Source organism: Rutidosis leptorrhynchoides, chromosome 11 (genome assembly GCF_046630445.1).
Source record: "Rutidosis leptorrhynchoides isolate AG116_Rl617_1_P2 chromosome 11, CSIRO_AGI_Rlap_v1, whole genome shotgun sequence".
Classification (NCBI taxonomy): Eukaryota; Viridiplantae; Streptophyta; class Magnoliopsida; order Asterales; family Asteraceae; genus Rutidosis; species Rutidosis leptorrhynchoides.
The window spans coordinates 130718400-130728904 of record NC_092343.1 but is presented as its reverse complement, the minus strand read 5'-3'; positions in this window follow the sequence as shown (position 1 = coordinate 130728904).

Genomic DNA, 10505 nt, shown 5'->3' with positions numbered 1-10505 from the left:
TGAATAGTCTTGGGTTTCGATGCTGTAACATTTGCTTTGACATTTTTAGGCAAACCATCTTTGTACAGTTCTATCTTCCGTTCTTCGGTTGGTACCAATTCGGGACATAGCAAAGCTAATTTCATGAATCGCTGATTGCAGTTGGTGAGTTCAGTACCAACAACTTTCAGGCTTCGTAATTTAGCTTCCAACTTTTTAACCTCGTTCCTTGGACAATACTCGTTGATTAGCATTATTTTGAATTCTTCCCAGGGAGTATCATAAGCTACATCTCCTCCTACGGCCTTCACATAGTTTTTCCACCATGTGAGTGCACTATCTTGTAAGGTGCACGATGCATACTTGGTCATGTCCTTCTCAATACAACCACTGATTTTAAACACAGACTCAATCTTTTCGATCCACCGGGTTAAACCGACTGGTCCTTCTGTTCCACTGAATGATGAGGGCTTGCAACCTTGAAAAGTTTTGTAAGTACATCCCACACGAGGATTTGGGTTAACTGCAGCACCTCTCGCAGCCTCGACCCATAACATTCTGTCGTCCACTCGCTGATTGATGAGTTCCTCGATTTCTTGTTCCGTCATTCGGTTCAATCGCGCCATAATCTTCAATAAGAATGAAAAAAATAATTATTCACATGGAATATTATAGATGTAGTATGTATTTACAGTACATCGTAGCTTATTAATAATATGAACCAGTTATTATTATAAAAGCCTTTTCTTCTTATTAGCGTTTTATAATTATATCTAGGGTAGTACCTACCCGTTAAAGTTCATACTTAATAGCTTAGTACAGAAATCAATTACTATCACCCAAATAATACTCAACCATGGAAAATTATTGCATTTCACACTTCACTATTTTACATATGCTTATCTTACATCAAACATTAAGCAAACCACACTAGTAATATTATACAAAATGTTATATGATCCCATGGTTTAAAACAACAGCGCATCATTTAACCTAAAACGTTTGTGTTCAAAGAAATCGCTTATAGGTTATCTTGACTGTCTCCCTGCGTTTTGGCGGAGGGGCTGAAGAACTGGATGCCTGGATAGAACTAATAGGAATAGTGGGAATAGGGGTGGAAGTGTCTGGTGGAGTTGGTGCCACAACATCCTCACTAAACTTGGGATTTGGATTTTCCAATTCAGTAGCCTTTCGTTTCTTTCCTCTTTCAAACTTGTCTTTCGTAATTTCCTGTATTTCTTCCTCCTCAGGATCACTTTCCGGTTCCTCTTCAATTGATTCATCCGAAAATTGTGAGTCTTCCCCAAAGGTATCGTTTTCATCATCGGACAGGTTAATGACTGGAACACCATCTGAAGATTCTGGTTCGGAGTCGCTGAATGTGATAACTAGTTCTAAGCCAGACATCTATCACATAACAACTAGCACGTTAGTACCACATAATATTTACATATTAATTTTTTTTAACCAACAAGGATAAGCAATAGTTTTCGAAATCAAACACCGTCAAAGTCCAGACTCACTAATGCATCCTAACAAACTCGATAAGACACACTAATGCAAATTTTCTGGTTCTCTAAGACCAACGCTCTGATACCACATGTCATAACCCGACCTTAACCATAAGGACGAATACAATAACATATGATTTCATTGCGAGGTATTGACCTCTATATGCGACATTTTTCAAAAACTGCATTCATTTTTACAATACAAACCATAGCTTTTATTACAAATACAAGGTTTAAACAACTTAATAATGATTATCGTTTAGCGATAATCTTAGACTTACAAACTTTACATGTGATAATAACAATACGATTTCCAACATATTTTACATTACAAATCCTCCGATATGCAGTTTTATTTTTGACACAAATATGCATACTCAAGATCTTGCTTAAATTCAACATGTTGCAGCGGAAGCTTTTAGTTATCACCTGAGAATAAACATGCTTAAAACGTTAACATAAAGTTGGTGAGATATAGGTTTAATGCCGGCAGCGCTATAAATATAGACCACAAGATTTCATATATAAACGTTTTAATAAAAATATTCTAAGTTGTTGAGCACTTGATAACCATACTTAACATTTAATCAACGTCGCATATTCCCTTTATTATGAAATCTTACTACACCGTACCAAGTGTAGTCACCGAAACGAAGTACTGTGCAACCGTTGAATACTGTTCGTCCAGTCCGGTTGGGGTTGTCAGGCCCGATAGATCTATCAACATTATTCGCGTTTACAATACCTCATGTAAATAGTAGTTACCAAGTTACAGGGAAGTATGCCAGTTGTAGTGACCCGAACTTTTCTATGTTTATATATATTAATTGAGAGTGATATTTACATGATTAAATGTTTCCAACATGTTAAGCAATCAGACTTGTTAAGACTTGATTAATTGAAATAGGTTTCATATAGACAATTGACCACCCAAGTTGACCGGTGATTCACGAACGTTAAAACTTGTAAAAACTATATGATGACATATATATGGTTATATATATAGTTAACATTATATTATGATAATTAAACATATCATTAAGTATATTAACAATGAACTACATATGTAAAAACAAGACTACTAACTTAATGATTTTGAAACGAGACATATATGTAACGATTATCGTTGTAACGACATTTAATGTATATATATCATATTAAGAGATATTCGTACATCATAATATCATGATAATATAATAATTTAAAATCTCTTTTGATATTATAAACATTGGGTTAACAACATTTAACAAGATTGTTAACCTAAAGGTTTCAAAACAACATTTACATGTAACGACTAACGATGACTTAACGACTCAGTTAAAATGTATATACATGTAGTGTTTTAATATGTATTTATACACTTTTGAAAGACTTCAATACACTTATCAAAATACTTCTACTTAACAAAAATGCTTACAATTACATCCTCGTTCAGTTTCATCAACAATTCTACTCGTATGCACCCGTATTCGTACTCGTACAATACACAGCTTTTAGATGTATGTACTATTGGTATATACACTCCAATGATCAGCTCTTAGCAGCCCATGTGAGTCACCTAACACATGTGGGAACCATCATTTGGCAACTAGCAAGAAATATCTCATAAAATTACAAAAATATGAGTAATCATTCATGACTTATTTACATGAAAACAAAATTACATATCCTTTATATTTAATCCATACACCAACGACCAAAAACACCTACAAACACTTTCATTCTTCAATTTTCTTCATCTAATTGATCTCTCTCAAGTTCTATCTTCAAGTTCTAAGTGTTCTTCATAAATTCCAAAAGTTCTAGTTTCATAAAATCAAGAATACTTTCAAGTTTGCTAGCTCACTTCCAATCTTGTAAGGTGATCATCCAACCTCAAGAAATCTTTGTTTCTTACAGTAGGTTATCATTCTAATACAAGGTAATAATCATATTCAAACTTTGGTTCAATTTCTATAACTATAACAATCTTATTTCAAGTGATGATCTTACTTGAACTTGTTTTCGTGTCATGATTCTGCTTCAAGAACTTCGAGCCATCCAAGGATCCATTGAAGCTAGATCCATTTTTCTCTTTTCCAGTAGGTTTATCCAAGGAACTTAAGGTAGTAATGATGTTCATAACATCATTCGATTCATACATATAAAGCTATCTTATTCGAAGGTTTAAACTTGTAATCACTAGAACATAGTTTAGTTAATTCTAAACTTGTTCGCAAACAAAAGTTAATCCTTCTAACTTGACTTTTAAAATCAACTAAACACATGTTCTATATCTATATTATATGCTAACTTAATGATTTAAAACCTGGAAACACGAAAAACACCGTAAAACCGGATTTACGCCGTCGTAGTAACACCGCGGGCTGTTTTGGGTTAGTTAATTAAAAACTATGATAAACTTTGATTTTAAAGTTGTTATTCTGAGAAAATGATTTTTATTATGAACATGAAACTATATCCAAAAATTATGATTAAACTCAAAGTGGAAGTATGTTTTCTAAAATGGTCATCTAGACGTCGTTCTTTCGACTGAAATGACTACCTTTACAAAAACGACTTGTAACTTATTTTTCCGACTATAAACCTATACTTTTCTGTTTAGATTCAAAAAATAGAGTTCAATATGAAACCATAGCAATTTGATTCACTCAAAACGGATTTAAAATGAAGAAGTTATGGGTAAAACAAGATTGGATAATTTTTCTCATTTTAGCTACGTGAAAATTGGTAACAAATCTATTCCAACCATAACTTAATCAACTTGTATTGTATATTATGTAATCTTGAGATACCATAGACACGTATACAATGTTTCGACCTATCATGTCGACACATCTATATATATTTCGGAACAACCATAGACACTCTATATGTGAATGTTGGAGTTAGCTATACAGGGTTGAGGTTGATTCCAAAATATATATAGTTTGAGTTGTGATCAATACTGAGATACGTATACACTGGGTCGTGGATTGATTCAAGATAATATTTATCGATTTATTTCTGTACATCTAACTGTGGACAACTAGTTGTAGGTTACTAACGAGGACAGCTGACTTAATAAACTTAAAACATCAAAATATATTAAAAGTGTTGTAAATATATTTTGAACATACTTTGATATATATGTATATATTGTTATAGGTTCGTGAATCAACCAGTGGCCAGGTCTTACTTCCCGACGAAGTAAAAATCTGTGAAAGTGAGTTATAGTCCCACTTTTAAAATCTAATATTTTTGGGATGAGAATACATGCAGGTTTTATAAATGATTTACAAAATAGACACAAGTACGTGAAACTACATTCTATGGTTGAATTATCGAAATCGAATATGCCCCTTTTTATTAAGTCTGGTAATCTAAGAATTAGGGAACAGACACCCTAATTGACGCGAATCCTAAAGATAGATCTATTGGGCCTAACAAACCCCATCCAAAGTACCGGATGCTTTAGTACTTCGAAATTTATATCATATCCGAAGGGTATCCCGGAATGATGGGGATATTCTTATATATGCATCGTGTTATTGTCGGTTACCAGGTGTTCACCATATGAATGATTTTTATCTCTATGTATGGGATGTGTATTGAAATATGAAATCTTGTGGTCTATTGTTACGATTTGATATATATAGGTTAAACCTATAACTCACCAACATTTTTGTTGACGTTTAAAGCATGTTTATTCTCAGGTGAATATTAAGAGCTTCCGCTGTTGCATACTAAAATAAGGACAAGATTTGGAGTCCATGTTTGTATGATATTGTGTAAAAACTGCATTCAAGAAACTGATTTCGATGTAACATATTTGTATTGTAAACCATTATGTAATGGTCGTGTGTAAACAGGATATTTTAGATTATCATTATTTGATAATCTACGTAAAGCTTTTTAAACCCTTATTTATGAAATAAAGGTTATGGTTTGTTTTAAAAATGAATGCAGTCTTTGAAAAACGTCTCATATAGAGGTTAAAACCTCGCAACGAAATCAATTAATATGGAACGTTTTTAATCAATAAGAACGGGACATTTCAGTTGGTATCCGAGCGTTGGTTTTAGAGAACCAGAAAATTTGCATTAATGTGTCTTATCGAGTTTGTTAGGATGCATTAGTGAGTCTGGACTTCGACCGTGTTTTCTTTAAAAATGATTGCTTAACATTTTTGTTGGAAACTATATATTTTTAACATATGAATATTATGTGATATATTAATCTCTTAACGTGTTTGATATTATGTGATAGATGTCTACCTCTAGAACAAGTCCCATTGACTCACCTAATAATAATGAAGAGTCAAATGTAAATTGTAATGATTCGTGGATTGATTCACAAGTTCCCGAAGAGGAACCGGAAGAAGAGTCGGAACCGGAAGAAGAATCGGAACCGGAAGAAGAATCGGAACCGGATGAAGAAATAGAACCGGTGGGGGAAATAATAAAACGGTTAAGTAAAAGAAAATCCTCAACCAACCGACCAAGGTTAATTATGGTCAATGGTGTTTCCGCCAAGGAAGCAAAATATTGGGAGGATTACCAATTCTCCGATGAATCGGATTCCGACGAGAATTCCGATGATGTTATAGAAATTACCCCAACTGAATTTAAAAAGGCAAAAGAAAATAATAAGAGAAAGGGCATAAAATAGAGAAATCTAATTCCAACCCCGATGAACTTTATATGTATCGTCAACGCCCGAAGTCCTTAAGTTGTAACAATGACCCGGGAACCTCTAAACCACCAGGTTTTTCTAAACCAATGTGGACAACGACGGCTCGTATTAGGGGAACATCATATATCCCTAGAAACTTGGCAAAACGAACCAAAACTGAAGAAGAAGAAACGAGCGAGTCGGAATAAGATAGTTGTATTCGTGTGGTGTAATATATGTAATATAGTGTTCTTATGCTTTATGATATATGTAAAAATTGCTTGTATTAATAAGTATTTTTTTTATGAATCTAACTCTTGTCTATTTTATAGTTTAAAAACACAAAATGGATAGACAACCCAATATTTTAAGAGACCTACCCGGAGACATGATTGATGAAATCTTGTCTAGAGTCGGCCAGAATTCCTCGGCACAACTATTTAAGGCGAGATCAGTTTGTAAGACATTCGAAGAACGTTCCAAGAATGTCTTGGTTTATAAGAGACTTTCGTTTGAAAGTTGGGGGATATCACATTGGGAAACCCATAAGTTACGATGTGTTTACTTTGACGCATATATTGCGGGGAACCCAAATGCTATTTTACGCAACGGGTTAAGAAATTATTTTGACTCAATATATCCGAATATTGGACTTCGTGATTTAGAAAAAGCGGCTAACATGCAACATAAAGAAGCATATTATGCTTACGGATTAGTAATGTTCGCTTCTCACCAAAGTGAGAACAAGAACATCGGGCTACAACTATTAAACAAAACGTTTCCACAAGTGACGGAGTCGGTAATTGGGGTAAGAAATGAGGTTTTTAGATTATTACGGGACTGTTGGACATTACGTAACCCTCGTCCCTTTGACGACGTTACAACACGCTGTCTTATCAACGGCCATAACGGTTATGTTGCACAAGACCAAGGATGGGAAGTAGTCCTAGTAAAACCAGAATGCATGACTTGTTTCTGGACGTATGAATTACGTGTCTTTATTGCCTTTGCTGAACGACTTGTGTACTAGCTAGAATTATCTTCACAACTATCTTGTATCAAAGTTATTGTGTGCTATATTTCATGCTTTATGTAAAATAAGCGGTATTGTAAGTTTGTAAAATATTGTATAAAAGTTTGAACGCAAAATATTATTATAATCAGTTTTTCATATAGAATTGTAGTAGTTGAATTGTATATTAGCTACTAAGTATGAACTTAACGGGTAGGTACTACCCGAATTTAAACTTATAAAACGCTAATATGAAGAAAAAGCTTTTATAAATGAGTTCATATTATGCTACGAAATACTATTAACTACTCTTAATATTCTGTATGATTAACTTGTTCCATTTAACTATTTTGAAGGAAATGGCACCGACTACTCGACACACCGTGAATATGAATGAAGAGGAATTCCGTACTTTTCTAGATTCAAACATAGCCGCAGTATAGGCTGTGCTACATACCAACAATAACCTTGGATCTAGCAGTACAGGAAATCGTGTAGGATGCACCTACAAAGAATTCACTGCCTGCGAACCTTTGGAATTTGATGGAACCGAAGGACCGATCGGATTGAAACGGTGGACCGAGAAGGTTGAATCGGTGTTTGCCATAAGTAAGTGTACTGAAGAGGACAAAGTGAAGTACGCTACGCATACCTTCACAGGTTCTGCGTTAACATGGTGGAATACCTATCTAGAGCAAGTGGGACAAGATGATGCGTACGCACTACCGTGGTCAGCATTCAAGCACTTGATGAACGAGAAGTACCGTCCCAGAACCGAGGTCAATAAGCTCAAGACAGAACTTAGAGGGTTACGAACCCAAGGATTTGATATTACCACGTACGAAAGATGATTCATAGAATTGTGCCTATTGTGTCCGGGAGCGTTCGAAGATGAGGAAGAGAAGATCGACGCGTTTGTGAAAGGATTACCGGAAAGAATCCAAGAAGATATAAGTTCACACGAGCCCGCCTCCATACAACAGGCATGTAGAATGGCTCACAAACTCGTGAACCAAATTGAAGAAAGAATTAAAGAACAGACTGCTGAAGAGGCCAATGTGAAGCAAGTCAAAAGAAAGTGGGAGGAAAACGGTGATAAGAATCACCAATACAACAACAACAGCAATTACAACAATAATCGCAACAATTATCCCAACAATCGCAACATCAATCGCAACTACAACAAACGGCCCAACAACAACAACAACAACAACAACAACAGCAACTACAACAATCATCCCAACAACAATAATAACCGCAACAACAACAACAATCAGAAGCAGCTATGCCAAAGGTGTGAAAAGAATCACTCGGGGTTCTGCACCAAATTTTGCAACAAGTGTAAAAGAAATGGTCATAGCGCGGCGAAGTGTGAGGTCTACGGACCAGGGGTTAATAGAATGAAAGGAACAAATGGTGTCGGAACGAGTAATGGCGGAGCAAGTAGTGTCGGAGCAAGTTATGCCAATGTAGTTTGTTATAAATGTGGAAAACCGGGCCACATTATTAGAAATTGCCCGAACCAGGAGAACACGAATGGACAAGGCCGTGGAAGAGTTTTCAATATTAATGCGGCAGAGGCACAGGAAGACCCGGAGCTTGTTACGGGTACGTTTCTTATTGACAATAAATCTGCTTACGTTTTATTTGATTCGGGTGCGGATAGAAGCTATATGAGTAGAGATTTTTGTGCTACATTAAGTTGTCCATTGACGCCTTTGGATAATAAATTTTTACTCGAATTAGCTAATGGTAAATTAATTTCAGCAGATAATATATGTCGGAATCGAGAAATTAAACTGGTTAGCGAAATATTTAAGATTGATTTGATACCAGTAGAGTTAGGGAGTTTTGATGTGATAATCGGTATGGACTGGTTGAAAGAAGTGAAAGCGGAGATCGTTTGTTACAAAAATGCAATTCGCATTATACGAGAAAAAGGAAAACCCTTAATGGTGTACGGAGAAAAGGGCAACACGAAGCTACATCTTATTAGTAATTTGAAGGCACAAAAACTAATAAGAAAAGGTTGCTATGCTGTTCTAGCACACGTCGAGAAAGTACAAACTGAAGAAAAGAGCATCAATGATGTTCCCGTCGCAAAAGAATTTCCTGATGTATTTCCGAAAGAATTACCGGGATTACCCCCACATCGATCCGTTGAATTTCAAATAGATCTTGTACCAGGAGCTGCACCAATAGCTCGTGCTCCTTACAGACTCGCACCCAGCGAGATGAAAGAACTACAAAGCCAATTACAAGAACTTTTAGAGCGTGGTTTCATTCGACCAAGCACATCACCGTGGGGAGCTCCTGTTTTGTTTGTCAAGAAGAAAGATGGTACATTCAGGTTGTGTATCGACTACCGAGAGTTGAACAAACTTACCATCAAGAACCGCTACCCACTACCGAGAATCGATGACTTATTTGATCAACTACAAGGCTCGTCTGTTTATTCAAAGATTGACTTACGTTCCGAGTATCATCAAATGCGGGTGAAAGAAGATGATATTCCAAAGACTGCTTTCAGAACACGTTACGGTCATTACGAGTTTATGGTCATGCCGTTTGGTTTAACTAATGCACCAGCTGTGTTCATGGACCTTATGAACCGAGTGTGTGGACCATACCTTGACAAGTTTGTCATTGTTTTCATTGATGACATACTTATTTACTCAAAGAATGACCAAGAACACGGTGAACATTTGAGAAAGGTGTTAGAAGTATTGAGGAAGGAAGAATTGTACGCTAAGTTTTCAAAGTGTGCATTTTGGTTGGAAGAAGTTCAATTCCTCGGTCACATAGTGAACAAAGAAGGTATTAAGGTGGATCCGGCAAAGATAGAAACTGTTGAAAAGTGGGAAACCCCGAAAACTCCGAAACACATACGCCAGTTTTTAGGACTAGCTGGTTACTACAGAAGGTTCATCCAAGACTTTTCCAGAATAGCAAAACCCTTGACTGCATTAACGCATAAAGGGAAGAAATTTGAATGGAATGATGAACAAGAGAAAGCGTTTCAGTTATTGAAGAAAAAGCTAACTACGGCACCTATATTGTCATTTCCTGAAGGGAATGATGATTTTGTGATTTATTGTGATGCATCAAAGCAAGGTCTCGGTTGTGTATTAATGCAACGAACGAAGGTGATTGCTTATGCGTCTAGACAATTGAAGATTCACGAACAAAATTATACGACGCATGATTTGGAATTAGGCGCGGTTGTTTTTGCATTAAAGACTTGGAGGCACTACTTATATGGGGTCAAAAGTATTATATATACCGACCACAAAAGTCTTCAACACATATTTAATCAGAAACAACTGAATATGAGGCAGCGTAGGTGGATT